Genomic DNA, 16,622 nt, shown 5'->3' with positions numbered 1-16,622 from the left:
TAGACACTAAGACACTAATGATCATAAGACACAAACATGGATAAACATAAAGCATAAATTTTCGAAAAACAAGAAAATAAAGAACAAGGAGATTAAAGAACGGGTCCACCTTAATGATGGCGGCTTGTTCTTCCTCTTGAAGGTCTTATGGAGTGCTTGAGCTCCTCAATGTCTCTTCCTTGTCTTTGTTGCTCCTCTCTCATGATTCTTTGATCTTCTCTAATTTCATGGAGGAGGATGGAATGTTCTTGGTGCTCCACCCTTAGTTGTCCCATGTTGGAACTCAATTCTCCTAGGGAGGTGTTCAGTTGTTCCCAATAGTTTTGTGGAGGAAAGTGCATCCCTTGAGGAATCTCAGGGATCTCATGATGAGAGGGGTCTCTTGTTTGCTCCATCCTTTTCTTAGTGATGGGCTTATCCTCATCAATGGGGGTGTCTCCCTCTATGTCAACTCCAACTGAATAACAGAGGTGACAAATGAGATGAGGAAAGGCTAACCTTGCTAAGGTAGAGGACTTGTCCGCCACCTTATAGAGTTCTTGGGCTATAACCTCATGAACTTCCACTTCTTCTCCAATCATGGCCCGGTCTAGAGTAACTTTGGACCGGTTGCTAGTGGGAATGATTGAGCGTTGGATAAACTCCAACCATCCTCTAGCCACGGGCTTGAGGTCATGCCTTCTCAATTGAACCGGCTTCCCTCTTGAATCTCTCTTCCATTGGGCGCCCTCTTCACAAATGTCAGTGAGGACTTGGTCCAACCTTTGATCAAAGTTGACCCTTCTTGTGTAAGGATGTTCATCTCCTTGCATCATAGGCAAGTTGAATGCCAACCTTACATTTTCCGGGCTAAAATCCAAGTATTTCCCCCGAACCATAGTAAGCCAATTCTTTGGATCCGGGTTCACACTTTGATCATGGTTCTTGGTGATCCATGCATTGGCATAGAACTCTTGAACCATTAAGATTCTGACTTGTTGAATGGGGTTGGTGAGGACTTCCCAACCTCTTCTTCGGATCTCATGTCGGATCTCCGGATATTCACCCTTTTTGAGTGAAAAAGGGACCTCGGGGATCACCTTCTTCAAGGCCACAACTTCATAGAAGTGGTCTTGATGCACCCTTGAGATGAATCTCTCCATCTCCCATGACTCGGAGGTGGAAGCTTTTGCCTTCCCTTTGCTCTTTCTAGAGGTTTCTCCGGCCTTGGATGCCATAAATGGTTATGGAAAAACGAAAAAGCAACGCTTTTACCACACCAAACTTAAAAGGTTTGCTCGTCCTCGAGCAAAAGAAGAAAGAAAAGAGTAGAAGAAGAAGAAATGAGGAGGAAGGGAATGGCTTTTGTGTTCGGCCAAAGAGGGGGAGAAGTGGTGTTTAGGTTGTGTGAAAATGAAGGGGTGAAGAAGGGTTTATATAGGAGAGGGGGGTTCATGGTTCGGTCATGTATGGGTGGGTTTGGGAGGGAAAGTGGTTTGAATTTGAAGGGTGAGGTAGGTGGGGTTTTATGAAGGATGGATGTGAGTGGTGAAGAGAAAGATGGGATTTGATAGGTGAAGGGTTTTTGGGGAAGAGGTGTTGAGGTGATTAGTGAATGTGTGAAAAAGAAGAGAGAGTGGTGGGGTAGGTGTGGATCCTGTGGGGTCTACAGATCCTGAGGTGTCCAGGAAAAGTCATCCCTGCACCAAATGGCATGAAAAACCACGTTTTTAGCCAATTCTGGCGTTAAACGCCGGGCTGGTGCCCATTTCTGACGTTTAACGCCAGGTTCTTACCCTTTCCTGGCGTTTAACGCCAGTTTGGTGCCCCTTTCTGGCGTTAAACGCCCAGAATGGTGCCAGACTGGGCGTTAAACGCCCATCTGCTAGCCTTACTGGCGTTTAAACGCCAGTAGGTTCTTCCTCCAGGGTGTGCTATTTTTCTTCCTGTTTTTCATTCTGTTTTTGCTTTTTCAATTGATCTTGTGACTTCTTATGATCATCAACCTACAAAAAAAAATAAAATAACAAAAGAAAATAGATAAAATATAACATTGGGTTGCCTCCCAACAAGCGCTTCTTTAATGTCAGTAGCTTGACAGAGAGCTCTCATGGAGCCTCACATTTTCTCAGAGCAATGTTGGAACCTCCCAACACCAAACTTAGAGTTTGAATGTGGGGGTTCAACACCAAACTTAGAGTTTGACTGTGGGGGCTCTGTTTGACTCTGATTTGAGAGAAGCATTTCATGCTTCCTCTCCATGGTGACAGAGGGACATCCTTGAGCCTTAAACACAAAGGATTCTTCATTCACTTGAATGATCAGTTCACCTCCATCAACATCAATTACAGCCTTTGCTGTGGCTAGGAAGGGTCTGCCAAGGATGATGGTTTCATCCATGCACTTCCCAGTCTCTAGGACTATGAAATCAGCAGGGATGTAATGGTCTTCAATCTTCACCAAAACATCCTCTACAAGTCCATGAGCTTGTTTTCTTGAGTTGTCTGCCATCTCTAGTGAGATTCTTGCAGCTTGTACCTCAAAGATCCCTAGCTTCTCCATTACAGAGAGAGGCATGAGGTTTACACTTGACCCTAAGTCACACAGAGCCTTCTTGAAGGTCATGGTGCCTATGGTACAAGGTATGGAGAACTTCCCAGGGTCCTGCCTCTTTTGAGGTAATTTCTGCCTAGACAAGTCATCCAATTCTTTGGTGAGCAAAGGGGGTTCATCCTCCCAAGTCTCATTTCCAAATAACTTGTCATTTAGCTTCATGATTGCTCCAAGGTATTTAGCAACTTGCTCTTCAGTGACATACTCATCCTCTTCAGAGGAAGAATACTCATCAGAGCTCATGAAAGGCAGAAGTGAGTCCAATGGAATCTCTATAGTCTCATTTTGAGCCTCAGATTCCCATGGTTCCTCATTGGGGAACTCAGTGGAGGCTAGTGCACGCCCATTGAGGTCTTCCTCAGTGGCGTTCACTTCCTCTCCTTCCTCTCCCAATTCGGCCATATTGATGGCCTTGCACTCTCCTTTTGGATTTTCTTCTGTATTGCTTGGAAGAGTACTAGGAGGGAGTTCAGTAACTTTCTTGCTCAGCTGTCCCACTTGTGCCTCCAAATTCCTAATGGAGGACCTTGTTTCAGTCATGAAACTTTGAGTGGTTTTGATTAGATCAGAGACCATAGTTGCTAAGTCAGAGGGGTTCTGCTTAGAATTCTCTGTCTGTTGCTGAGAAGATGATGGAAAAGGCTTGCCATTGCTAAACCTATTTCTTCCACCATTATTGTTGTTGAAACCTTGTTGAGGTCTCTCTTGATTCTTCCATGAGAAATTTGGATGATTCCTCCATAAAGAATTATAGGTGTTTCCATAGGGTTCTCCTAGGTAATTCACCTCTTCCATTGAAGGGTTCTCAGGATTATACGCTTCTTCTTCAGATGAAGCATCCTTAGTACTGCTTGGTGCATTTTGCATTCCAGACAGACTTTGAGAAATCAAATTGACTTGTTGAGTCAATATCTTATTCTGAGCCAGAATGGCATTCAGAGTATCAATCTCAAGAACTCCTTTCTTCTGATTTATCCCATTGTTCACAGGATTCCTTTCAGAAGTGTACATGAATTAGTTATTTGCAACCATTTCAATTAGTTCTTGAGCTTCTGTAGGCGTCTTCTTCAGATGAAGAGATCCTCCAGCAGAGCTATCCAAAGACATCTTGGATAGTTCAGAGAGACCATCATAGAAAATACCTATGATGCTCCATTCAGAAAGCATGTCAGAAGGACATTTTCTGATCAATTGTTTGTATCTTTCCCAAGCTTCATAGAGGGATTCTCCATCCTTCTGTCTGAAGGTTTGGACTTCCACTCTAAGCTTACTCAATTTTTGAGGTGGAAAGAACTTTGCCAAGAAGGCATTGACTAGCTTTTCCCATGAGTCCAGGCTTTCTTTAGGTTGTGAGTCCAACCATACCCTAGCTCTGTCTCTTACAGCAAAAGGGAATAGCATAAGTCTGTGGACCTCAGGGTCAACCCCATTAGTCTTGACAGTGTCACAGATTTGCAAGAATTCAGCTAAGAACTGATGAGGATCTTCCAATGGAAGTCCATGGAACTTGCAATTCTGTTGCATTAGAGAAACTAATTGAGGCTTAAGCTCAAAGTTGTTTGCTCCAATGGCAGGGATAGAGATGCTTCTCCCATAGAAGTCGGGAGTAGGTGCAGTAAAGTCACCCAGCACCTTCCTTGCATTGTTTGCATTGTTGTTGTTTTCGGCTGCCATGGGTTCTTCTTCTTTGAAGATTTCTGTTAGGTCCTCTACGGAGAGTTGTGCCTTAGCTTCTCTTAGCTTTCGCTTCAAGGTCCTTTCAGGTTCAGGGTCAGCTTCAACAAGAATGCCTTTGTCTTTGTTCCTGCTCATATGAAAGAGAAGAGAACAAGAAAATGTGGAGTCCTCTATGTCACAGTATAGATATTCCTTGAGGTGTCAGAGGAACAGAATAATAGAAGAAAGAGGGAGAAGAATTCGAACTTAATCAGATAGAGTTCGAATTGTGCATTGAGGAGGAGTGGTACTCCATAAATAGAAGGATGTGAGAAGAGAGGAAGAAATTTTCGAAAATTAATTAAAAAGATTTTAAAAACATTTTGAAAAACTTTAATTTGATTTTCGAAAACCAAGAGTGAGAAAGAGATCAAGTAATTTTTGAAAAAGATTTTGAAATTAGAATTTAAAAAGATATGATTGAAAACTATTTTTTTTGAAAAAGATATGATTGAAAAGATATGATTTGAAAACAATTTTAAAAAGATTTGATTTTAAAAATTAATGACTTGCCTAACAAGAAAAGATATGATTTAAACATTAAACCTCTCTCAACAGAAAAGGCAACATACTTGAAATGTTCAATCAAATCATTAATTGTTAGCAAGTATCTTTGAAAAAGGAAAGAAATTGATTTTGAAAACATTTGATTGAAAAGATTTGATTTGAAAAAGATTTGATTTTGAAAAACTTTGAAAACTTGAAAAAAATCTGAATTAAAAACAGAATCTTCCCTCTTGTGCCATCCTGGCGTTAAACGCCCAGAATGGTGCACATTCTGGCGTTTAACGCCCAATGCACTACCTTTTTGGGCGTTAAACGCCCAACCAGGCACCCTGGCTGGCGTTTAAACGCCAATCTGTCCTTCTTCACTGGGCGTTTTGAACGCCCAGCTTTTTCTGTGTAATTCCTCTACTGCATGTTCTGAATCTTCAGTTCCCTGTACTATTGACTTGAAAATAGAACCAAGATCAAATAAACAATGCATGCAAGACACCAAACTTAAATTTAGACACTAGACTCAAACAAGAAACATAAAATCTTTTTTGGTTTTTATGGTTTTGTAATTTTTTTGTGCTTTTTCGAAAATTATATGAAAATAGAAAATAAAGGTTTCAGAATTCTTAATTTGAATTCTAGGAATCATTGCAATGCTAGTCTAAGACTCCGGTCCAGGAATTAGACATGGCTTCACAGCCAGCCAAGCTTTCAAAGAAAGCTTCGGTCCAAAACACTAGACATGGCCAATGGCCAGCCAAGCCTTAGCAGATCATTGCTCCAATAGCAAGATTGATAGAAATCAACAAGCTCTTGTGATGATAGGTTGAAACCTCGGTCCAATAAGATTAGACATGGCTTCACAGCCAACCAGATTTCAACAGATCATCATGAAACACTAGAATTCATTCTTAAGAACTCTGAAGAAAAATACCTAATCTAAGCAACAAGATGAACCGTCAGTTGTCCATACACAAAACAATCCCCAGCAACGGTGCCAAAAACTTGGTGTGCGAAATTGTGATCACTACTTTTCACAACTCAAATAATCCCTAGTAATGGCCCCAAAGACTTGGTGCTCAATACCATGGCATAAACACAACTTTGCACAACTAACCAGCAAGTGCACTGGGTCGTCCAAGTAATAAACCTTACACGAGTAAGGGTCGATCCCACGGAGATTGTTGGTATGAAGCAAGCTATGGTCACCTTGTAAATCTTAGTCAGGCAGACTCAAATGGGTATAGATGATATATGAATAAAACATAAAGATAAAGATAGAGATACTTATGTATATCATTGGTGAGAGCTTCAGATAAGCGTATGAAGATGCTTTCCCTTCCGTCTCTCTGCTTTCCTACTGTCTTCATCTAATCCTTCTTACTCCTTTCCATGGCAAGCTTATGCAAGGGTTTCACCGTTGTCAGTGGCTACCTCCCATCCTCTCAGTGGAAATGTTCAACGCACCCTGTCACGGCACGGCTATCCATCTGTCGGATCTCAATCAGGCCGGAATAGAATCCAGTGATTCTTTTGCGTCTGTCACTAACGCCCCGCCCTCAGGAGTTTGAAGCACGTCACAGTCATTCAATCATTGAATCCTACTCAGAATACCACAGACAAGGTTAGACCTTCCGGATTCTCTTGAATGCCGCCATCAGTTCTTGCCTATACCACGAAGACTCTGATCTCACGGAATGGCTAGCTCGTTTGTCAGGCGAGCACTCGGTTGTCAGGCGATCAACCATGCATCGTGTATCAGGAATCCAAGAGATATTCACCTAATCTAAGGTAGAACGGAGGTGGTTGTCAGTCACACGTTCATAGGTGAGAATGATGATGAGTGTCACGGATCATCACATTCATCAAGTTGAAGAACAAGTGATATCTTGGACAAAGAACAAGCGGAATTGAATAGAAGAACAATAGTAATTGCATTAATACTCGAGGTACAGCAGAGCTCCACACCTTAATCTATGGTGTGTAGAAACTCCACCGTTGAAAATACATAAGAACAAGGTCTAGGCATGGCCGTGAGGCCAGCACCCAGTGATCAAAAGATTCAAAGATCTCAAGATGTCAAATACAATAGTAAAAGGTCCTACTTATAGGGAACTAGTAGCCTAAGGATTACAAAGATGAGTAAATGACATAAAAATCCTCTTTCGGGCCCACTTGGTGTGTGCTTGGGCTGAGCAATGAAGCATTTTTCGTGTAGAGACTCTTCTTGGAGTTAAACGCCAGCTTTTGTGCCAGTTTGGGCGTTTAACTCCCATTTTGGTGCCAATTCCGGCGTTTAACGCTGGGAAATCTGAAGGTGACTTTGAACGCCGGTTTGGGCCATCACATCTTGGGCAAAGTATGGACTATCATATATTGCTGGAAAGCCCAGAATGTCTACTTTCCAACGCCGTTCAGAGCGCGCCAATTGGGCTTCTGTAGTTCCAGAAAATCCACTTCGAGTGCAGGGAGGTCAGAATCCAACAGCATCTGCAGTCCTTTTCAGTCTCTGAATCAGATTTTTGCTCAGGTCCCTCAATTTCAGCCAGAAAATACCTGAAATCACAGAAAAACACACAAACTCATAGTGAAGTCCAGAAAAGTGAATTTTAACTAAAAACTAATAAAAATATACTAAGAACTCAACTAAAACTACTAAAAACATACTAAAAACAATGCCAAAAAGCGTACAAATTATCCGCTCATCAGAATTCTATTGCAACTTTTTCCGTCCTACTTTGGATTTAGTTCATGTGAGGGGTAGAGAGGTTATGATCACTGAGACTGCGATAGAGGGGGCATTACAGTGTCGGCACATTACTGATGACATGTGTGCCCATCAGCAGGCAGAGATAGCTATCCATACCATGACCTTTGACTATGAGGCGCTTAGGCGCGTGATTGGGTTACCAGATGCCACTTGGGTCATGGACTCGGGCAACACAAAGCCCAAAGGGATGCTCTTTGCACACTTAAACAAGGAGGCCAAGACTTGGTAGATGATCTTCGCTCACTACGTCTTGCCCACGACTCACCTTTCTGAGATCCCTATGGAGATGCTACTCTTGATTGGCTGTGTTATGGAGGGAAAGGAAGTTTATTTTCCCCGATTGATCCGACAGAGCATGTGGCGAGCCCACATTCGTGGCCTCCTGCCTTTTCCTGTCCTGATTACCAGCATGGCATCACTGGCGGATGTTCCTAGCCACGATGATGATGTGATACCACCGGCGCCAAAGGACGGTGCTAAGGAGATCACAATTCCTTGGGGCACTTGGGTGACTGAGAGACCCCCGGCTAGACGTCGATCGAAAGCTAGGGCAGTGGTCGGGACAGCTGGACCTTCAGCAGCCCCATCCGCTTCTACACCAGCAACTCCATCTTCATCAACAGCTACACCTTCAGTACCTAAGCCTACTTACCTACTGGTCCAGCGTTTGTTTCGGTTTTTAGAGCGCGAGAGGCTCCATGTCAGATGCAGACTGGATCGGATGGATCAGGCGCTCATCTCTCTTGGCGCTGAGTTACCTCCGCTTCCCGATTCTCCGGCCTCCGATGAGCAGGATGATCAGGAGGAGGATGCGGAGGCACCGATTCAGCAGGATGCCCCTCCAGTTGCTACAGACACTACAGAGACAGCTCAGCCTCATGCGGAGCCAATCCCACAGCCACAGCCAGAGCCTATCGTTGTACCTCCCACTGATCCTCCGGTTTAGCATCGAGGACGATGCTTGGTCTTAAGTGTGGGGAGGGCACCGGTAGCATTACTTGGGGACCGGTGAACTTTTCAGCTACTCTCCTAGTTATCTTATTTTGCACATCTTTTGTATATATTTTGATGTATTTTTAGTTTACTTTGGATACTTTTATTGCTTATTTTAGATTTTAGACATCTTGATGCTTTTGGATATTTTTAGATTTCATACTTTTAGTTGGATTTTTCTTTATGCATTTTGCTTATCTTTCTTTTTAGTTTGTGGTTGTGATTAGAAAACATAGTTTGAATTGCAGACGTAGTGTCACCCTTTTGCATAAGAAATTGGTTTTAAGTAAAAGGAAAGGATAAACTAAGGAAATTTTTGGATTTTTCAATCACAACAATGCTTAGTCAAACATTGAGATTTTTCAAGAAGTTTAATTGTAGGGTACTAACCCAATTGATTGAAGAAAATTTTGGTGAGACTTGCTTGAATTTCATACTTTGTGAAGCATGTATTGAATTGAGAACACAAGCTTGTGAGACTTGAGCCTATTGATGTGGTTACATTTTATGACCATTTATCTTCCATTCTTGTGTGAAATTGTTCTCTTTCTATGATTATGATCCTTGATTTGCTTGATTCTATATGTCCATTTATTTCTTGTATTTATGCATTTATATGATTGAGGCCATCACTTCATTAGCTCACTTATCCAAATGGCCAACCCTTTTATATTCCTTTGTTAGCCAATTTGAGCCTATGATTAACCAATTTATTCTCATTATTAGCACATTACAAGCCAAGGCGGAAAACCAATGAAAAGTCCTTGTTTGGATCTTTGATTAACCTAGGCCAGTGAGAGTGTTTATTATTCAAAGTTGGTGAGGCTTGGGAACATTGGATGGGATAAAAAGGGTAGTACACTTTTATGTTTAGGAATTGGGTATATATTCATGTATTGACTAAATGTATGGACCTTATGCATTGATGTTCTTGTGTATAGTTTGAAAGAAAAAGAAAAATGAAAAGAAAAAGAAATAAAAGTGAAAAAGAAAAAAAAGAAAAGAAAAGAAAATAATGTATATAGAAAAGAAAGGAAAAAAAAAGAGAAGAGCAATAAAGGGGACAAGATGCCCCAAAGTGAAGCTCAATAAGAATCAATGCATAAGTGTAGTGAAGTAAAAAGAAAATGCATGAGTATGTGGAAAGGTGAAGAATGGGTAGTTAGATTAGTACTTAATTGTATAGGTCATTATATAGGTTAGGTGGGAAAGTCTATGTTAATCAAAGATTCAAATTCTAGTCCACTTAACCATAAATGACCCTACCTTGACCCTAACCCCATTACAACCTAAATGAAAGACCTCATGATGAATGTATGCATGCATTGAATAAGTGTTGATTGTTAGAAGAAAATCAAATTTTGGAAAACATGATTAGGAGGGAATTGAGTGAATTAACCCTTAAACACTTGAGTGAATAGAGCGGATACACATCCGGTGAGGGTTCAAAAATTCAATCACATGTGTTCACCCATATTATCTATATTCTTGCAAGTTTGAACTCTTTTTGATAATTCAATCCAATTGTAGTTTGGACTTAATTCCTATTGCCTAGCTCTTGTGCTTACACATGCTCTCTTGGGAATCGACTTGTTTGAATTAAGCATTTCCATTTGCTTAGATAATTACATTTAGATAGGATTCATGTAGTCTAGTTGCATTCAATAAATGTCATAACCCTTAGTTCCTTCTTATTTTAGCATGAGGACATGCTAAGGTTTAAGTGTGGGGAGGTTGATAAACCCCATTTTTAGGGTTTATCTTGTATTGAATTTAGGGTATTTTGACAACCTTTTCTTGCATTTAACCTATGAATTGGCATGGTTTTGTAATCTCTCCCGTATTTGTGCCTAAGTGTAAAAACATGCTTTTTAAACCTTATTTTGATGAATTCTAGTTCCTCTTTCATTCCATGAGATGCCTTGATGTGTTTGCTAGTAATTCCAGGATTGAAATAGGCTAGGCACGGATCAAAGGAGCAAGGAAGGAAGCATGCAAGTGGAGAGAAGCACAAAAAGCCAAAGAATTGATCTAGGCCATGCACGCGTACGCGCACAAGGCGCTCGCGCGCACATTGTGAAACAAGTCAGAGACGCGCACGCGTACCGTGCGCGCACGCGTCGATGACGGCACATGACTTCACTAATGCAACACGTGCCTGGCGATTTGAGAGGGTTTCTGAACACAATTTTGGCGCTAATGGCCAAGGGAAAGGAATATAAGGATAAAGGATTAAGGGGAAGATATACAATCAATTAGTTAGTCAATTAGAAAAAGCATAGAGGATAGACATAGGATTAGTTTAGAGTTTTAGAGAGAGAAGCTCTCACTTCTCTCTAGAATTAGGATTAGGTTTAGTTCTTAGATCTAGGTTTTGATTCATTCTCTCTTCTACTTCTACTTTCCCAATCCATTGTTGTTACATTCATCATTCTTCTACTCCTTTGTTGCAATTTCCTTTATATTGTTCTTATACTTTGTTATAGATCCACTATTGCTACTTCCATTTTCTTTCAATTCAATAAGAGGTAATTCATAATAAATGTTCTTCATTGTTTTCCTATTGTTGATCTCTTGTTTTTGTAGTTATAGATTCCTTTAATTCTTGCATTTAATAATGTTTACTTGTATTGCACTCTATGTGTTTGATGAAATGTCTCTTCTAGATATAGTGTAGGTTTTGTTCCTCTTGGCCTAGGTAGAGTAATTAGTGACTCTTGAGTTATCTAATTCCTTTGTTGATTGATAATTAGACGTTGCTAATTAATTTGAATATCTCTAAAGCTAGTCATTCCTTTAGGAGTTGATTAGGACTTAAGGAATCAAATTGATTCATCCACTTGACTTTCCTCCATGGTTAGAGGTTAACTAAGTGGGAGCAATACACAATTCTCATCACAATTGAAAAGGATAACTAGGATAGGACTTCTAGTTCTCATATCTTGCCAAGAGCTTTGTTAGTTGTTAGTTTATTTCCTTTGCTATTTATAATTCTTGTCTATAATCTCAAAAACCCCAAAATAACGTACAACCAATAACAAGACACTTTATTGTAAATCTTAGGGAGAACGACCCGAGGTTTAAATACTTCGGTTTATAAATTTTAGGGGTTTGTACTAGTGACAAACAACTTTTTGTATGAAAGGATTATTGTTTGGTTTAGAAACTATACTTTACAACAAGATTTCATTAGTGAAATTCTAAACCGTCAAAAATCCAATCATCAGATCTGGGAAAGGATGACTGTGACAAGCTTCAAACTCATGAATGCTGGGCATAGTGACAGTGTGCAAAAGGATCAATGGATCCTATTCCAACATTAGTGAGAACCGACAGATGATTGGCCATATACATGGACCCTTTTCACTGAGAGGACGGCTGGTAGCCATTGACAACGGTGATCCACCAACATATAGCTTGCCATGGAAGGAGACCTGCGTGCGGGAAGAAGAAGACAGTAGGAAAGCAAAAATTCAGAAGATAGAGCATCTCCAAAACCTCAACCTATTCTCCATTACTACATAACAAGTATCACTGTTCTTTTACTTATTCCAATTAAAACTATGAACCATTATTGATATTCTGACTAAGAGCTACAAGATAACTATAGCTTGCTTCAAGCCGACAATCTCTGCGGGATCGACCCTTACTCACGTAAGCTATTACTTGGACGACCAAGTGCACTTGCTGGGTAGTGGGCTACTAGTGGCACCGGAGTTGTGAAAAGTGTGAATCACAATTCCATGCACCACTTTTTCTGCTTGCTTTTTCTTTTTCTTTCTTTTTCTTTATTTTTCGCCATTTTTTCGCAAGCTTTGTGTTTTTCACTGCTTTTTCTTGTTTCAAGAATCAATTTTATGATTTTTCAGATCATCAATAACATTTCTCTTTTTTCATTATTCTTTCAAGAGCCAACAATTTTAACATTCATAAACTTCACTATAAAAAATATGCACTGTTCAAGCATTCATTCTGAAAACAAAAGTATTGCCACCACATCAAAATAATTAAACTATTTTCAAGATAGAATTCGAAATTCATGTTCTTCTTTTTCTTTTTCAGAAAACATTTTTCATTTAAGAAAGGTGAAAGATTCATGGAACATTCATAGCTTTAAGACATAGACACTAAACACTAATGATCATGTAATGAAGACACAAACATAGTCAAAACATAAAGCATAAAAACCGAAAACAGAAAAGAAAATAAACAAGGAGATTAAACAACGGGTCCACCTTAGCGATGGTGGCTTCTTCTTCCTTTTGAAGAACCGATGGAGTTCTTGGGCTCCTCTATGTCTATTTCTTGTCGTTGTTGATCCTCTCTCATGGCCTTTTGGTCCTCTCTAATTTCATGGAGGATGATGAAGTGCTCTTGGTGCTCCACTCTTAGTTGCTCCATGTTGGAACTCAATTCTCCTAAAGAGGTGTTGAGTTTCTCCTAATAGTTGTGTGGAGGGAAATGCATCCTTTGAGGCATCTCAGGGATTTCTTGATGAAGGACTTCCTCATGCTCAAGTAGAGGTCCATGAGTGGGCTCTCTTGTTTGCTCCATCCTCTTTCTAGTGATGGGCTTTTGAGATGAATCTCTCCATCTTCCATGACTCGGAGGTGGAAGCAACTGCCTTCCCTTTCCTCTTTCTAGAGGTTTCTCCGGCCTTAAGTGCCATTAATAGTTATGGAAAAACAAAAAGCATAGCTTTTTTCCACACTAAACTTAAAAGGTTTGCTCGTCCTCGAGTAAAAAAAGAAAGAAAGGATTAGAGGAAGAAGAGATGAAGGAGATGTAGGTGTGTGAATGTGATGCTAGGGCATCTAGGCTAGTTTCACTGACTTTTTCTTTACTGTTTTAGGGTAGTTTCATGCATTTTCTTAGTGGATAAGGCAAGTTTTGGGTGAAAATACACTTACACATTGATTCAAGCAACTATTGTGAATTTTGCATGATTTCATGAGATTTTTGCTAGAATTGCATGATAACTTGATGATGCATAATCTCATGATTTTGGCTAGAGCTTTGATGCACTTTAATTGCTTGATTTCAGGACAAATGAAGCATGGAAGAACCATGTTAGCATTCACGTTAACTTAGTTAACGAGAATACTAACGTGGAATGGCAAGGAGCTTGCAACGTTAATGAGAAAAGTGATCACCAATAACGCCTACAAAGCCATCCATAGCTCACGTTAATAGCCACGTTAACTGGTGCACAAAATTGTGATCATCAACAATGGCCAAAAACTTGGTAGCGCTCTCAAACGTGAATCACACTTAGTCACAACTCCGCACAACCAACCAGCAAATGCATTGGGTCGTCCAAGTAATACCTTACGTGAGTAAGGGTCGATCCCACGGAGATTGTTGGTATGAAGCAAGCTATGGTCATCTTGTAAATCTCAGTTAGGTGGATAGTAAATGTTATGGAGTTTTCGAATAATAATAATAAATAAGCAGAAAATAAAGATAGAGCTACTCATGTAATTCAATGGTGGGAATTTTAGATAAGTGTATGGAGATGCTTGTCCCTGTTGGATCTCTACTTTCCTACTGCCTTCCTTCAATCCTTCTTATTCCTTTCCATGGTAAGCTGTATGTAGGGCATCACCGTTGTCAATGGCTACATCCCATCCTCTCAGTGAAAAAGGTCCAAATGCTCTGTCACGGCACGGCTAATCATCTGTCGGTTCTCGATCATGTTGGAATAGAATCCCTTGATTCTTTTGCGTTTGTCATCACGCCCAACAATCGCGAGTTTGAAGCTCGTCACAGTCATTCAATCCTTGAATTCTACTCAGAATACCACAGACAAGGTTTAGACTTTCCGGATTCTCATGAATGCCACCATCAATCTAGCTTATACCACGAAGATTCTGATTAAGGAATCCAAGAGATATGCGCCCAGTCTAAAGTAGAACGGAAGTGGTTGTCAATCACGCGTTCATAGGTGAAAATGATGATGAGTGTCACGGATCATCACATTCATCATGTTGAAGTGCAACGAATATCTTAGAATAGGAATAGCTGAATTGAATAGAAAATAGTAGTAATTGCATTAAAACTTGAGGTACAGCAGAGCTCCACACCCTTAATCTATGGTGTGTAGAAACTCCACCGTTGAAAATACATAAGTGATGAAGGTTCAGGCATGGCCGAATGGACAGCCCCCATGAATGATCAATAGTCTCCTAAGATGAATAATGGAATAAAACCGAGACCAAAGATGTCTAATACAATAGTAAAACGTCCTATTTATACTAGACTAGCTACTAGGGTTTACAGAAGTAAGTAATTGATGCAGAAATCCACTTCCGGGGCCCACTTGGTGTGTGCTTGGGCTGAGCTTGAGCTTTACACGTGCAGAGGCTTCTTTTGGAGTTGAACGCCAAGTTGTAACATGTTTTTGGCGTTCAACTCTGGTTCGTGATGTGTTTCTAGCGTTTGACTCCAGAATGCAGCATGGAACTGGCGTTGAGCGCCAGTTTACATCGTCTAATCACGAATAAAGTATGAACTATTATATATTGCTGGAAAGCTGTGGATGTCTACTTTACAACGCCGTTGAGAGCGCGCCATTTGGAGTTCTGTAGCTCTAGAAAATCTATTTTGAGTGCAGGGAGATCAGATTCCAACAGCATCAGCAGTCCTTTGTCAGCCTCCTTATCAGAGTTTTGCTCTGGTACCTCAATTTCAGCCAGAAATTACCTGAAATCACAGAAAAACACACAAACTCATAGTAAAGTCTAGAAAAGTGAATTTAGCATAAAAACTAATGAAAACATCCCTAAAAGTAGCTAGATTATACTAAAAACTATCTAAAAACAATGCCAAAAAGCGTATAAATTATCTGCTCATCACAACACCAAACTTAAATTGTTGCTTGTCCCCAAGCAACTGAAAATCAATTAGGATAAAAAGAAGAGAATATACTATAAATTCCAGAATATCAATGAATATTAGTCCTAATTAGATGAGCGGGACTTGTAGCTTTTTGCCTCTGAACAGTTTTGGCATCTCACTTTTTCCTTTGAAGTTTAGAATGATTGGCATCTCTAGGAACTTAGAATTTCAGATGGTGTTATTGATTTTGTTGATTCTTGAACACAGCTACTTTTATGGGTCTTGGTCGTGGCCCTAAGCACTTTGTTTTCCAATATTACCACCGGATACATAAATGCCACAGACACATGACTGGTGAACCTTTTCAGATTGTGACTTAGCTTTTCAGTCTCAAGCTTTTCACTTGGACCTGCATGCCACAAGCACATGGTTAGGGACAGCTTGATTTAGCCGCTTAGGCCTGGATTTTATTTCCTTGGCCCTCCTATCCATTGATGCTCAAAGCCTTGGACCCTTTTTACCCTTGCCTTTTGGTTTTAAGGGCTATTGACTTTTTCTGCTTGCTTTTTCTTTTTCTTTCTATTTGTTTTTCGCCACTTTTTTTTTTCGCAAGCTTTGCTTTTTCACTGCTTTTTCTTGATTCAAGAATCAATTTTATGATTTTTCAGATTATCAATAGCATTTCTCTCTGTTCATCATTCTTTCAAGAGCCAACAATTTTAACATTCATAAACAACAAGATCAAAAATATGCACTGTTCAAGCATTCATTCAGGAAACAAAAATTATTGTCACCACATCAATATAATTAAACTAAATTCAAGGATAATTTTGAAATTCATGTACTTCTTGTTCTTTTGAATTAGAAACATTTTTCATTTAAGAGAGGTGAAGGATTTATGGATTTATTCATAGCCTTAATACATAGTTACTACATAATAATGATCATGTAATAAAGACACAAAACATAAACACACATATAGCATAAAAATCTAAAAAAACAGAGAGATAAGAACAAGGAAGTTAAGGAATGAGTCCACCTTAGTGAGGGTGGCGCCTTTTGAAGGACCAATGGTGCTTTTTGAGCTCCTTTATGTCTCTTCCTTGCCTCTGTTGCTCGATCCCTAGTAATTTTGGTGCTCTTATCCTTAATTGCTCCCAATAGTTGTGTGGAGGAAAATGTATCCCCTGAGGTATCTCAGGGATTTCTTGATGAG

General features: G+C 40.0%; 1 non-coding gene across 1 annotated transcript; it reads left to right on the top strand.

The window, feature by feature from the left end:
• Positions 1-3,753: 3,753 nt before the first annotated feature.
• Positions 3,754-3,861, top strand: LOC130984861 (small nucleolar RNA R71). Its single transcript, XR_009088767.1, has one exon. It is a non-coding gene; the product is annotated as a small nucleolar RNA R71 (small nucleolar RNA).
• The last annotated feature ends 12,761 nt before the right edge of the window (positions 3,862-16,622 follow it).

This window comes from Arachis stenosperma, chromosome 5 (assembly GCF_014773155.1).
Source record: "Arachis stenosperma cultivar V10309 chromosome 5, arast.V10309.gnm1.PFL2, whole genome shotgun sequence".
NCBI lineage: Eukaryota > Viridiplantae > Streptophyta > Magnoliopsida > Fabales > Fabaceae > Arachis > Arachis stenosperma.
This window is presented reverse-complemented; position numbering and strand designations above follow the sequence as displayed.